Below are 16,267 nucleotides of genomic sequence, written 5' to 3'. Positions count from 1 at the left end.
AACTTATTTTCAAGACAGGGAAGTCATCTGCAGCTGGAAATGTTCCCTTTGTCTTTTTCTCCCATAGATTTACGACACACTGGCATTCCTGTAGGTTCTCAGAAAACATTTATTGAATGGAAAAGGAGGACAGGGAGAGAAGAAGGGAAAGAAGAATGGATGAAGGAAAGAAGAAGAAAGGAGAGAGTGAGGAGAGAAGGAAAGAAAGAAGGGAAGGAGTTAATGAGTTTGGGGGCTGGTTCTGCACACGTGGAACTCTATGACGTTGGGCAAGTAACACTTCCTCTTTGATTCTCAGTGCATAGAGAGAAGTAAAATGCCTGGCACGTAGGGAGTCAGTAAATGGGAGTTCGACCTGCTCACCAGTTATCACCGGGCCGTATTTAGTATTCTGACCGTTTTGAAACCTCACATATCTGCTCTATTCATAAAAAGTAAATTTATAAATGTTTATGTCTGCAGACTAAAAAGTTGGCCAGTAAGTAGTTGTGTTGTCATGAACAGTCTGCTCACAAAGACCATCACAAAGCATGCAAAGTCTTCTGAAAGACCATCAAAAGACTTTGCCCTCACAGGCGAAGAGCACATAGTCAGGAAACAGTGATGTAACACTGTGAAATCATTACTAATGTTACTGAACACAAGTCTGCGTGCTCAAGGCACAGTGAGGCCAAACAAACTGAAACATCAGAGTTTGGAGCAGAGAAAGTTTTACTGCAGGGCCATGCAAGGAGACGGGAGGCTCGTGCCCCCAAAAAACTCCTAATCCTTGAAGGGTTTCAGCAAAGCACTTTTAAAGGCAAGGTGAAGGAGGAACGTGATTAGTTGCAAACTTCTTGGTGTCACAATCCTTTATTCTTGTAGCTGTCCATGTGGGTCAGGTCATGACGTTCCTGTAAACCTCTCATAAAACAAATGTTATTCTCTGTTCTGCAACTTTTTGTCTTTATATGAATGGACTCTTAAGGGTCAGAGCCTTGGATTGTAGGGGAGGAGTCAAGATGGTGGTGTGGAAAGACACGGAGTTAGCGTCTCCCCACAATTAGGGTGCCTGCCTCCACTAATGGGGGACTCTGACACCCAAGGAGATGGGAGGAACCCCAGAGTGAACCGGTAGGACGTAGGGGGACGGGGCGGGGGAGAAATGGGCATAGAGGGAACCTACCTCAACGTAATATAGGCCATGTATGACAAACCCACAGCAAGCATCATACTCAATGGTGAAAAACTAAAAGTATTTCCACTACAATCAGGAACAAGACAAGGATGTCCACACTCACCACTCTTATTCAACTTAGTTTTGGAAGTCCTAGCCACAACAATCAGAGAACAAAAAGAAATAAAAGGAATACAAATTGGAAAAGAAGAAGTAAAACTGTCACTGTTTGCAGATGACATGATACTATACATAGAGAATCCTAAAGATGCCACCAGAAAACTACTAGAACTTATCAATGAATTTGGTAAGGTTGCAGGATATAAAATTAATGCACAGAAATCTCTGGCATTCCTATACACCAACAACGAAAAATCAGAAAGAGAAATTAAGGAAACACTCCCATTTACCACAGCAACAAAATGAATAAAATACTTAGGAATAAACCTGCCTAAGGAGACAAAAAACTTATACTCAGAAAACTATAAAACACTAATGAAAGAAATCAAAGATGACATAAACAGATGGAGAAATGTACCATGTTCTTGGAATGGAAGAATCAATATTGTGAAAATGACTGTACTACCCAAAGCAATCTACAGATTCAATACAATCCCCTTTAACTACCAATGGCATTCTTCACAGAATTAGAGCAAAAAATTTCACAATTTGTGTGGAAACACAAAAGATGCCGAATAGCCAAAGCAATCTTGAGAAAGAAAAACAGAGCTGGAGGAATCAGGCTCCCCGACTTCAAACTATACCACAAAGCTGCAGTAATCAAGACAGTATGGTACAGGCACAAAAACAGAAATATAGATCAATGGTACAGAATAGAATGCCTGGAGGTAAACCCACACACATATGGTCACCTTATCTTTGTTAAAGGAAGCAAAAACATACAGTGGAGAAAAGACAGCCTCTTCAATAAGTGATGCTGGGAAAACTGGACAACTATGTGTAAAATAAACTCCAAATGGATTAAAGATTTAAATCTAAGACCAGACACTAAAAAAATTTTAGAGGAAAACATAGGAAAAACACTCTTTGACATAAACCACAGCAAGATCTTTTTTGACTCACCTCGTAGAGTAATGGAAATAAAAACAGAAATAAACAAATGGGACCTAATGATACTCAAAAGCTTTTGCACAGCAAAGGAAACCATAAACAAGACAAAAGGACAACCCTCAGAATGGGAAAAATATTTGCAAATGAAACAACAGACAAAGGATTAATCTCCAAAATATACAAACAGCTCATAGAGCTCAATATCAAAAAACAAACAATCCAGTTAAAAAATGGGTGGAAAACCTAAGCAGACATTTCACCAAAGAAGACATACAGATGGCCAAGAGGCACGTGAAAAGATGCTCAACATCACTAATTATTAGAGAAATGCAAATCAAAACTACAATGAGGTATCACCTCACACTGGTCAGAATGGCCATTATCAAAAAAGCTAGAAACAATAAATGCTGGAAAGGGTGTGGTGAAAAGGGAACCCTCCTGCACTGTTGGTGGGAATGTAAACTGATACAACCACTATGGAGAACAGTATGGAGTTTCCTTAAAATAACTAAAAATAGGGGCTTCCCTGATGGTGCAGTGGTTGAGAGTCCGCCTGCCGATGCAGGGGACACGGGTTCGTGCCCCAGTCTGGGAGGATCCCACATGCCGCGGAGCGGCTGGGACCGTGAGCCATGGCCGCTGTGCCTGCGCGTCCGGAGCCTGTGCTCTGCCACGGGAGAGGCCACAACAGTGAGAGGCCCATGTACCGCAAAAAAAATAAAATAAAATAAAAATAGAACTGCTATATGACCCAGCATTCCTACAACTGGGCATATACCCTGAGAAAACCATAATTCAAAAAGAGACAGGCAACACAATGTTCATTGCAGCACTGTTTACAATAGCCAGGACATGGAACCAACCTAAATGTCCATCGACAGATGAATGGATAAAGAAGATATGGCACATATATACAATGGAATATTACTCAACCATAAAAAGAAATGAAATTGAGTTATTTGTAGTGAGGTGGATGGACCTAGAGTCTGTCATACAGAGTGAAGTAAGTCAGAAAGAGAAAAACAAATACTGTATGCTAACGCATATATATGGAATCTAAAAAAAAAAGGTACTGATGAACCTAGTTGTAGGGCAGGAATAAAGAGGTAGACATAGAGAATGGACTTGATGACATGGGGTAGGCAGGCGAAGCTGGGGTGAAGTGAGAGTAGCATCAACATATATCCACTAACGAATGTAAAATAGTTGGCTGGTGGGAAGCAGCCACATAGCACAGGGAGATCGGCTCAGTGCTTTTTGATGACCCAGAGGGGTGGGATAGAGAGGGTGGGAGGGAGGCTCAAGAGGGAGGGGATATGGGGACATGTGTATGCATATGGCTGATTTGCTTTGTTGTGCAACAGAAACTAACACAGTATTGTAAAGCAATTATACTCCAATAAAGATCTATTTAAAAAAAAGGTCAGAGCCTTGAGAATAGGCTGTCCTGTATATTTCAGGCTATAGGCAACATTCTTTTACAAAAGGTGCAGAGCCAGCATGACTAAGCACAGGCAATAGAGCACGAAGTTTAAAGTAAAGAGGAATAGATATAATATGGAGTCAGATTTGTTCTTCCCTGTTACACTAATAGAGCTGTGACTTGCTCTCATGTGCCACACATATAGTAGTCATCCTCATACCACTCAGTGAGGGAAGTGTAACTATTCTCATTTTTAAAAAACATTTATTTATTTATTTGGTTGCACCGGGTCTTAGTTGCGGCTCGCCAGCTCCTTAGTTGCAGCATTTGGACTCTTAGTTGTGGCACGCACGTGGAATCTAGTTCCCTGATCAGCGATCGAACCTGGGCCCCCTCCTCTGGGAGTGTGGAGTCTTAGCCACTGCCACCAGGGAAGTCCCTCTCATTTTTCAGATAAGGAAATGGAATTCAGAGCCTACATTCAATCTCCCCTCCCCTGACAGCGCCACACCCAGGCTTTTTCTCCCACACTGTCCTCACTCTCCTTATTGTAAGCCACCAGATTAACTCTACAGAAAGTATTCAGCTGTGCAAAGTAGACTGTTTATTGGAGACATAGCACTAGTAAAGAGATTGAGTATAGTTGTAGGTGTTGAAAGAAAGAGCTAAACATAATACAAGTGCACTCATTCCCAGGTGTCCTTGGAGGACTTTTGTTTTGACAATATAAAGCACTGGCAAGTAATACTGAAGGACCCTGTACACATAGGTCCTTGAATACTTATTATGTGTCAGGCGCTGTTCTGCATACTCTTAGAGGTAGTAACTCACTTCATCCTTACAGGTAACTCCTGGGAGCAGATACTGAAGCCCAGAATGTTGATATAACGTATAAGTAAAAGATAGAGTTGGTATTGAAACAAAAGCAATGTGGCTCCAAGGACTTTGTTCTAAATAGCAATATGTATTGGTCTGATGTTTGTTTTCCCATGCCAAGTCTGCCTCAAAGGGCTGGTGGGGAGATGGGCCAGCACAACACAGGCATTATTGCTTAGAGGTGAGCCAGGACTTTCTGAGAATGCTGATGTGGAAGTCAGAAAATCTGGGACCTGCCATCTTCCATTTTCTAAGCCTTAATTACTTCATCCATAACATATGGCTGATCATGCCGAGCTACACGACTTCCATGAGGATGGTCATGCATACAAAGCCCAATAAGAAACACAAAACGTACTTGTTAAAGCACAGGTGCCCAAATCAGACTGCCTGGGTTTGAATCCTGGCTCTACAATTTAGCCGCTGTGTGACCTTGCATAAGTTACTTAACCTCTCTGTGCCTCAGTTTCCTTACCTCCAAATAGTATCTACCTCATAGGGTTGTTTATAATATTATACATTCAGCAGCTGGGGTGTAGGAAGCAAACAGTACTATGAGTATCATTATTATTCACTGTGAAGGATTTATACATTTAGGAAGGGAGCACCATCAGTATTTCAGATATGTCAAGTTTAGATCAACAATGCAGTCAGTCCCTATTCTTCCTTGAAGCACTGTTGCTTTTTCCAAAAGCACTTGAAGCTGAGATAATAGAGAGAAATAGTATAAGGAGGAATGCAGTGGGTATGGGAAGGGGATCTTTCATCTGCTCTCTGCTTTGCTGCCTGAAAGAAAACTGCTTCAAACATGTCCTCTGCTGGTTGACATGCACTGCTTTCAAAGCCAAGTTTACATCTTGTCTGGCTTATATTAACACATTTATGGTGTCCCTCTTGGTACAATAAAGAGATGGCAGCCTCTGGGCTCCCCAAATTCACTGAACTGTTAGAAAAACATTTGTAGTATAAGAGCAGTAGGACATTATGAGAAAAGGTGGGGGGGCAAAGGGGAAGAAGACTGTACAATCATTTCCTCTTTATTTAAAAACAGCACCCCAGATTTCCCCAATAAATAATCCCTTCCCCACTCACAGTCAATATGGTTTGGGTGAAATGAACATTACTCACCACTTCTTCCTTGATTGAGGGACAGGAATTGACTCAGGGCTGACCAATCAACATATTCCATCCTTGTGGTGACTGAGGCTGGTCCAGGGATAGGCACTTGAGCCAAGTTAGACCAATGAGAATCAGCTCCGGAACATTTTTTGATAGAATTAGCAAAGAGAGGGTATTCTTCCTACTGAGGTCACTACCTGGAAAAAATAGAAAGTTGGAGGGACTTCCCTGGTGGCGCAGTGGTTGAGTCTGCCTGCCGATGCAGGGGACACGGGTTCGAGCCCTGGTCCAGGAAGATCCCACATGCCATGGAGCAACTAAGCCTGTGTGCCACAACTACTGAGCCTGTGCTCTAGAGCCCGCGAGTGACAACTACTGAAGCCCGCATGCCACAACTACTGAAGCCCGCACGCCTAGAGCCCGTGCTCCATGACAAGAGAAGCCACCACTATGAGAGGCCCATGCACCGCAACGAAGAGCAGCCCCCGCTCATCACAACCAGAGAAAGCCCGCGTGCAGCAGCGAAGACCCAATGTAGCCAAAAATAAAATAAATAAATTTATTTAAAAAAATAGAAAGTTGGAGAGATTGGCAGCCATCATGCCACCAGTTTAGGGACAACCTCATTGAAAATGGAGCCAAGCAAGAAGTAGAATTTAGAGAAAGTGAGATGGTTTCATGTGAACCCCTGAATCAAACAGCACCTGAGCCCGAACTGCCTCTAGACTTCTTATTTACAGGATCAGTAAATTCTCTCTGCTTGCTTTCTCTCTCTCTATCTCTGTCTCTCTCTGTCTCTGTCTCTCTCTCTCTCTCTCTCTCGCTCTCTCTGCCTTCCTCCCTCTATTTCTCTCCCTTTCTTTCTTGGTTCTGGTCAGGATTCTTGTCATAGTGATGTGTGTTCTCAATTTCACCTCATGTCTGGCTCCAACCTTCCCAAGGTTATGGAAAGGCTGCATGTCTCTGTGGGCTGTGCAGCTCTATTCAAAAAATTCAGGCGCAAGACATCAGAACGATTGAAAGACTAACAGCTCAAGCAGAATCTCATTTTCCTGGGGGAATCGGTTCTCCAAATTAATAAAAATGTCCATGTCTACATTGTGGAACACAAACTCATTTTCCCAGGCTTATAAACCTCCAGATATATACCCGACTCTATTAAAATGCTGATGGCTTTTTTGAAGCTGCCCTGAAAAGGGGAGAAACAGATGCTTCCCTATGTGATAAGCTCGTGGGGCTCTTGAGTCCCATTCATCATTTCAGAGGTAACACAGGGAACATTGAGGGTGTTGGAGAAGTGAGGGGAACAACAAGGGGTCCTTTTCAAATCGTTTCACTGTTCAAGCTGAAGCTGGATAACAATAAGCCAAGTTTTCATTGTGTCCATCTTGCCTTTCAGATGGAGAATACAAACCAAATTAGATTTGAAACATGATTGAAGAGAAGAGAAACTACACATAGCTTCTTAGGAGTCAGTGTCCCTTTGAACATTCCTAATGAAATAACCCTAGCTGCTGGGTAATATACAGCATTGTGACTCTTATAGATGTCTAGTACTATTACTTTATAGATTATTTGTTAAGTTCTGGGGTGATTGGCATACAATTGAAAAGTTTTAAAAGGACAAGAGAAAGGTTTTACTTGGAAAATTATTGAATTTGGGTTTTCTTCTTTGGCTTGATATCAGACATTAATTCCATTTGTTCAATATATATTTATTTCTTGAGCCAAGCACAGTTCCAGGTACTGGGATATAGCAGAGGCCAGTACAGTCAAGGCCACTGTTCACGTGGAATTCACTTTCTTGGTGGAGACATCTGAAACAGGAAAGCCCTACAAATGAAAGTATAAGGTCACTTCAGAGAGTGTTAGTGCTTTGATAAATAGTGTCAAGACAGAGTGACTGGTGGGCATGGCATCTTTAGAGAGGTAATTAGGTGATGCCTCCCTGGGCAAGTGAGAGAGGAGGGACCCAGGCTGAGAAACAGCAAGTATAAGTGGGTTGGCCAACTAAAATATAGGACACCCAGTTAAAAGTGATTTTCAGATAAACACATACTTTCTATACTTCTAGTAACAAAAGGGCTTTTTAAATCTAGCAACTCTAAAAAGACAAAGGCTCAGAAGCAGGACTAAGCTTGGTATAATCAGCAGGGCTGGGACGGCTGGAGTCTGGGGGGAGGAGAGTGATGGGACATGAGGCTGAAAACTGGAAGTAATCAAGGTGAGAGGCTGGGATGTTAGTGTTAACGTGATGGAAAGTCATTGGGGGCCTTTATAGGGTGAATGGCCTAATATGACTTGCAGTTTTAAGTGATGAAGGAGGCTAGGTCGTGGCAGGTGGGAACACGGAAGCTGGGAGCCAGGCAGAGGCTATTGTACTGGTCCAGTTGTGAGATGGTGGGTCCTCAGTCTGGGGGGATAGCAGTGGAGAAGAGAAGTCACCTGCATCTGTTGGGGATTTTAGTTGTCAGCACTAGAAACTGACTCTGGCATCTCTAGGACCAAAGGGAGTTTTGGCAAGGGTTGGGGCAGGGGAGCTGGATATGTGTGAAGGCTGAAGAAATAAACTCTGCAGATGCTCAGGGACTAAAGAAATATAGGCAGCAGGAACCAGCCAAGGCCACGCCATAAAAATAGCACAGGTGCAAGCAGCACACCTTGGCCCTTCAAAGCTGTATTCTCCATGTCACCACCTCCCTGTGAATATGTTTGCACTTTTCCTGTATCTTCACATTGTTTCCTTAAGATTTTAAGGCCCCGGCAGGATCATCTGAATGGCCAGCCCAGTCACAGGCCCGTACCTAGGCTGCCAGGGGCATGGAGAGGAATTCTTTGCCTCCTTTGGGTTTTGTAGGAGGAGGCTGGGGGCTCTGCTTCCCACCATGATTCAGTCTCATGATTTACCCCAAAGGAATCATGCCCAAACTGGGTAGTTCCAAAAATGGCCAATATCCGCTACGTGGGTGATCGTTCTTCAGGATAGAAAGGTGAGCAAAGTATCGTAATTCTTGGAACTATCTATAGTTTACCAAAGAACAAAGATCATAACAATGAGATGGAATATTTTCAATAAAGCACTATGTCCAAAAGTGCCACCTGTGTGAATAGATAAGGGAGGAAATAAGACTTCTCAGTAACATGTATAAAGAAAGAATGGGGGATTTTAATGGCTGGTAGGCATATTCTGAGTCAACAGTGAGCTGTGGCTGACAAAACAGCATAAATCCCCATAGAAACGAAGCCAAAAGAGATTAGGAACCTAGGACAAAAAAACATACTTGAGGCTCTCTGTTCAATTCCTGGTTGACCCAGGTATTTTTCCAGAGTTTATTTTTATGGCTGAAATGAATGATCTGAATGCTCTGACCATCACTGAGCTCCCATTCTTTCTGGGATTATGAAGCTAAAGAATGAAGTTGAAACCTTGTAAGGAAGTTAATATTTTAGGCTCTGTCGTCAGACAGACCTGAATTGGGCAAGTGATTTAAACTATGTCTTAGGGTTTTTTTTTTTTGAAATATAGTTGATTTACAATATTATATTAGTTTCAGGTGGGCAACATAGTGATTCAATAATTTTATAGATTATACACAATACAAAGTTATTGTAAAATATTGTTTATATTTCCTGGGCTGTATATTACATCCCTGTGACTTACTAATTTTATAGCTGGTAGTTTGTACTTCTTAATCACCTTCACTTGTTTCACTGGTCCTCCCACTCCTCCCCTCTGGTAACCACTAGTTTGTTCTCTTTATCTGTGACTCTGTTTCTTTTTTGTTGTTTTAATTAATTTATTTTATTTTATTATTTATTTTTGGCCGCTTTGGGTCTTTGTTGCTGCACGCTGGCTTTCTCTAGTTGCAGCAAGCAGGGGCTACTCTTCGTTGCGGTGCACAGGCTTCTCATTGCGGTAGCTTCTCTTGCTGCGGAGCACGGGTTCTAGACACGTGGGCTTCAGTAGTTGTGGCACGTGGGCTCAGTAGTTGTGGCACATGGGCTCAGTAGTTGTGGCTCGTGGGCTCTAGATGCAGGCTCAGTAGTTGTGGCACACAGGCTTCATTGCTCCGCGGCATGTGGGATCTTCCCAGACCAGGGCTGGGACCTGTGTCCCCTGCATTGGCAGGCAGATTCTTAACCACAGCACCACCAGGGAAGCCCTGTGAGTCTGTTTCTGTTTTGTTATATTTGTCAGTTTGTTTCAGTTTTTAGATTCCACATATAAGTGAAAACATACAGTATTTGTCATTCTCTGACTTATTTTTCTAAGTATAATACCCTCCAGATCTATCCATGTTGTCACAAATGGCAAGATTTAATTCTTTCTGGATGAGTAATATTCCACTGTGTATATATGTGTGTGTGTGTGTGATTATATATATAATAATTTTTTATCCATTCATCTGTTGATGGGAAGCACTTAGGTTGCATCCATATCTTGGCTATTGTACATAATGCTGATATGAACATTGGGGCGCATACATCTTTTTGAATTAGTATCTTTGGCTAAATACCCAGGAGTAGAATTGCTGGATTGTATCCAATTTAAAAATGGGCAGAGGACCTGAATAGGTATTTTTCCGAAGAAGGCATACCGATGGCCAACAGCCACGTGGAAAGATGCTCAACCTCATGAATCATCGGGGATGCAAATCAAAACCACTATGTGATACCATCTCATACCTTTCTATTGTGAGAAAAACAAGAAATAACAAGAGTTGGCAAGGATGTGGAAAAAAGGGAACCCTAGTACACTGTTGGTGGGAATGTAAATCAGTACAGCCACTAAGGAAAACAGTATGGAGGTTCCTCAAAAAATTAAACATAGAACTATCTAAGTCTTAGGTTAAAGGAAGACCCAAAATGGTAAAGTTATTGTAACACCTAAGTGAGATAATACATGTAAATTAAGGTCTAGTGCCTAGCATGTAATAAGTGTTCAATAAATGTCAGTTATTGCTTTCACAAAGAATGTTTTGCAGCTTCTAATAGCTAGTTGTGTCTCAGAATTGGACCCACATGGGCCAATTAATACATATTCATTGAGTTGAAATATCTGCCTAGACTTGCCTAGGGAAAGAAAAGGAGATTTGAAAACAAACACATACACAAAGGAAAGAACCTGGATGACCCAGTGTTAATACGTTTCTCATCTCAGGAGAAGGGTCTCTTTGCATTGACAGGCTATTACTCAAAATTTATTTATCAAAGTCATTGTTTCTGTGATTCTGACATAATCGGTAGAAACTCTACAAACATCCAAACCAGACATAGCCACAATCAACGCGGATGTTGTGTGCATGGGCATTGACTTTGGCTCTGGATCATACCCCATCTATTTCCACCTTTTCAGCCAGCTATCTAGAAATCTAAAATCAAATAATCATAAATAAAATTCACAATCTGCCCTTACATGTTCTACTCATACCCCATTTTATGAGAATTTTGGAGGACAAAGTGGAGTAACAGTTGTTCAGTTTGATGCAACAAGGAATATTTTATAGAGGGGAAATGCGCCCGGTTACATCAAAACCAGAATATTGACAGCAGACTTCATCATATTCATTTACTGTCATGTATATGGTTTATATATTCTGCTTGATACTTTATACAAATATTTCAGATAACCTTAACTTTATAAGAGTTGGACAATGTTTGCCTTATTCATCTGACACTTTAATGTTTCTCTTTCATGAAAAACTGATCAGTAGACCAGCTGGAAAGGAAGGCAGTAGGCAAGCTTTCTGAGCTTGGGAGCAGCAGGCATTCATGGGGGATATAAAACAACATGCATTAAATTCTAGGCCAAAGCTCCATAAAGTATATACATTGCCCCGAAAAAAATTTTTGTTTTTTAATAAGCCACAAGCAAGGGCATACTTGACTTGGCTGTATTTTCTGTGGGCTATCATGTAAACCATCTTTAATATCAAGTTTCTTTTTATCGTCTACATTCAGCCAGGGCTTATACTCGTCTCTGCAGGGCATTTTGATGGAGTCAATAAATTGAATTTCCAGCCAGCATCAGTAAGGAGTAATCAGAAATCAGATCTAGGAAAGACTGCATTCCTATTCAGCTCCAAGTCAGAGACGCAGTGGGAAGGAGCTTTTCGCTTTGTTTTGTTTGTTTTAATGTGTCCAGTGAACAATAAGGCATTTTCCCTTAGTTCAGTTTATTTATCTCTGAACTTCAGCTTTCCTCTGTTATTTTGGTCACTGGCTTCTTAATGATGACTCTTTTGTTCTGAATATAATTTAGTTCTTTATTCATTTACTCATTCATTCATTCAATATGGATTTGAGGACAAGATGATGATAGGGAGTATGCTGTGTGCCAGACAGGCATAGAATAGACCCTGCCTTCCAGCAGTTCTTAAGAACTGAATGCTTTAAAATTAAATATAATACTCATGATTTTATCCCCCATGGACTTGAATATTCCCATGGCTTTAGTCATTGCATGGTTTTGTGGGCTGGGAGTCTGAAGCCATATTTGTAGTGTCAGATCTCTCATTACTCTCCCCTAGGACCTTAGATAAATCAATGAGCTCATCTAGACTTCAACATCTTCATCTCAAAAATAAGTAGGTGAGATGAGAGATTCTCTAAATTCTCTTACGATTTCAAATTGGTTTGTGTTTGTGGTGCAAATCTTTCATAGGACTTGGCCGAGCCCTCCCAGCTAGGGAGCGGAAAGGAGAGACTGAAAAGTAAGCCTCCTGACAGTATGACCTGCCGAGCCAGAGGCAACATCTTGGTAGGGAACTGATTAAATACAGCCACAGACCTAAGTTTTTTGGTGAGGAAGGTGTTCTGTGTGCTTGTTTGTTTAGTTGAATTAATTGACAGTACATAAACATTGGGAGATTTAATAAAACATGGATTCATGGCTTCCCTTACAAAGTAAGAACCTAGAAATACTGAGTTACATTCCCATGTGTCAATAATTGACAGGAGATAATTAGCAGCTTCAAGTGATCTGTTCAAGCAAGTTTGCTGTAATCCTTCCTACTCCCTATTGTCTTACACAGAACTTTTTCTCCTCCTTTATGTTACTTCCCTTGTCTTTAAAGCAATGAGTTTGCAAACCCTATACTAAACTATAAATGGATATGTCAGTTTGTGTGTGTGCATGAGTGTGTGGGAGTGAAGAGGAAGGGAATATATCTTCATATAGGATTTACAACTATTATATCTGAACTAACAAAAGAACTAGGAAAAAAAAAAACAGGGATAGGTTTTATCTCCAGCTAAAAAGTAATTAAAATTTTGGACTTAACATCTTTGGATCGACAGAACAGAAATGGAAATGCCATTCAAAACTTAGTTATCATTTAAATTACTCGCCAGCTTAGCTTTGTAGATATTTCTGCTTTGATTCGTGCAATCCAATAACCACAGTACATATAGAGATACTTTCAGGTAAAACCTACGCTACAAAGGTAGAAAGCTTTATCATAAGAAATGATGGACTTCTCATTGTTTGAGATTGTTTTCTTTAATGTCTGCCTTTGTAAAAAGGATCACACAGCTAAAGTGATCATTTTCAATCTCCTTAAACACTTTAAACAGATTATCTTGCTAGCAGCTCAGGTTGGTTAATTAAAGAAGGAAATAAGGAAAATATTCTCATCTCATTTTAGTTCTATAATTCTTTTTTTAAAGTGCAAGCCATTTTCTTTATAGTTTTATTTAGTATTTCACTCTTGGTTGAGGTCAGTATGACTTAGTATTTATTTTCTTTTGGTCTTCTATTTTTGTTTTTCTCAGTGAAAGATAAAGTAGTTAATTAAATGTTTATATTAAAGATAGTGTGTTTAAGAGAAGAAATCACTTTCTTCTCATTTGAATTTGCTCCCTTGTGGACATTTTTCATTATTTTCCGAATTAAACAGTCATCATTAATTGCACCTCATTCTTCTTATATATTTTTGGCCTCTATCAATAAAAAAAAAAAAATTTCTCACCTTATTCTCCACCACCACTCCCAATGTGCCAACGATGTTTAGTCTTTCCTGTCTCTGAGTCCACTAAAGGAATTAAGATTAAAAGATTATCATTTAGCAGACTTTTTCATTCTTGTTGACAATTTGTTTGACACAAAGATCCGAGGAAAGGCGCAAATTCTGCAGTGCTTCTTTCTCTCCGAGGAAAAAAAATTTAAGGCAAAAACACCGCTCTACCCATGTGAAGATCAGTCATTTGAATTCAGTGCAACCTTTCTCAAGATTATGATTTCTACTCTGATGCTGAGAATTTCTACAAATGTTATGCAAGGTCTTAAAATATCTTTGGTCTTTCCTCTGACAGCTTGTTGTTCTGCATCATTTACTGCTTTCAAACAATGTTTTTTAAAGAGATGGCAGTTTTTCTAAGGAAAAGTGACAATGCACATAAGACATTTTCCCCTTATCCATAGATAAGAAAGGTATAATTTTGAGATTGAGTCTCTTTCCTCTAGCATCTGCAAGATGAGTTTCCCACAATATACAATTATGTGGCTCAAGGCAAATAACTTCCCGGGTATAGCAGACTCAAGCTGACTGGAGAAAAGACATTGGTGACATTTCGTGAAAAGGTACATGATGCATAATTCAAACATATGAGGACATTGAAAAGAATTCTAGAAAGTATGACTATTTCTATTCAACCTTTGCTGAACAATCTGCGTTTCCTCGCTATCAGTTTGTTTGCTCTTCCCTTCACCGTCCTAAGGAAGAATGGAGCAAATTAAGATCCACTGGCCATGGGAAAAAACGTTGTTTTCAGGCTTTCAGGTACCATTCATTTCTGTCCATTCTGGTATTTCAATTCAAGGGATACTTTTATTTGTTTTTTACTCTGAAGAAGATGGAAAGCCATTAGCAGCCTCTGAACAGAGGGGTGATTTTATCCGACTCATGTATTATCGGAATCATTCTGGCTTCTGCTTTAACAAAGACTGCGGAGGTGGAGGGGCAGAAACCAGGAAACCATGGCAACAGGAGACCACTGAAACAATACCCATGAGAGATGCTCATGGCTGGGGCCACAAGAGATTGTAAGTGGTTGAATTCTCATACATTTGGAGGGAACAGTAGGATTTGCCAATGGATTAAAGATGGAACATGAGAGACGGGAAGGAGCCAAGCATGACTCTAAGGTTTTTCTCCTGAGCAACTGAAAAAAAAATTGAGTCCTACTGACTAAGATGGGAGGAATGGTATGAAGGAAATCAGGAGTTCTGATTCAGCTATGGTGAGTTTGAGAGGCCTGTTAAGAATTCAAGTGGAAATGTCAGATAAGCAGTTGGATATGTGAATATGGAATTCAGGGGAGATATTGGGACTGGAGATAGAAGTTGGGAGTTGCTCATATATAGTTAATATAAAGCCTGAGACTAGACAAAAATCACTTAGAGTAATGGTTCCCAGTGCTGGCTGTGCATTATAATCACCTGGGGAGCTTTCATAAAGTTTGAGGACTGAGCCCTGCCCCAGATTAATTAAATCAAAACCTCTGAGGGTGATGCCAAGGCATCAGTATTTTTTTTTTTTTTTTAGATGTTGGGGGTAGGAGTTTATTAATTTAATTTATTTATTTTTGCTGTGTTGCATCTTCGTTTCTGTGCGAGGGCTTTCTCTAGTTGTGGCAAGCGGGGGCCACTCTTCATCGCGGTGCGCAGGCCTCTCACTATGGCGGCCTCTTGTTGCAGAGCACAGGCTCCAGACGCACAGGCTCAGTAGTTGTGGCTCACGGGCCCAGCTGCTCCATGGCATGTGGGATCTTCCCAGACCAAGGCTCGAACCCGTGTCCCCTGCATTAGCAGGCAGATTCTCAACCACTGCGCCACCAGGGAAGCCCAGGCATCAGTATTTTTAAAAAGCCTCCCAAGTGATTCTAAAAAGCACCTGGGGTTGAGAACCATTGATCTACAGAGTCAATGAGGAGAGGAAGGGATGTATAAGAAGTAAGCCCTGGAAGGCTCTAGACTTCATAAATCTGGAAGATGAGAAGGGGCCAGCACAGGAGCCAAACACCAAGATAAGTGGAATGTAGAGCAGGGGTCAGAAAACTATTTATAAAGAGGCAGATAGCAAAGTTTTTTTTGGCTTTGTGGGCCATAGAGACCCTGTCGCCCTTATGAATTCTGCTGTTGTAGCATGAGAGCAGCCTTAGACAGTACATAAATGAATGAAGGTGGCTGTGTGCCAATAAAACTTTATTTACAAGAGCAGCTGGTGGGCTGCATTTGGCCCACGGACAATAGTTTGCCAACCTTGCATGTAGAGCATCACAGGATTATTTTAGTGGTCTCCTAGTAAGATTACAACTGTGAGCTGGTGAGGTGAGAATGAAAAAGGAGCCCTTGCTGTGGCATGGGTGTCCTCTTCAGGGACACTTGTGAAGATATCAAAGCAGTTGGAAGAGCCGTTACTGGAGAATGTGGGCACTCATTTAAATATTTCAGAAAATTTTTCATTGAATCCTTTGTGTCTAATGTAATGCTTATTGGTGGAAATTCAATAATAGGTTTGTGTTTTTATAATTTCACAAAAGTCTTGCTCAAATAAGACAACAAAATGAGAAAACATAATAAAGTGGATCTATGAACTCACTGGTTAGTGTTTTCCCTTTAA

The sequence above is a fragment of the Mesoplodon densirostris genome, chromosome 10 (genome assembly GCF_025265405.1).
Source record: "Mesoplodon densirostris isolate mMesDen1 chromosome 10, mMesDen1 primary haplotype, whole genome shotgun sequence".
NCBI lineage: Eukaryota > Metazoa > Chordata > Mammalia > Artiodactyla > Ziphiidae > Mesoplodon > Mesoplodon densirostris.
This window is presented reverse-complemented; position numbering follows the sequence as displayed.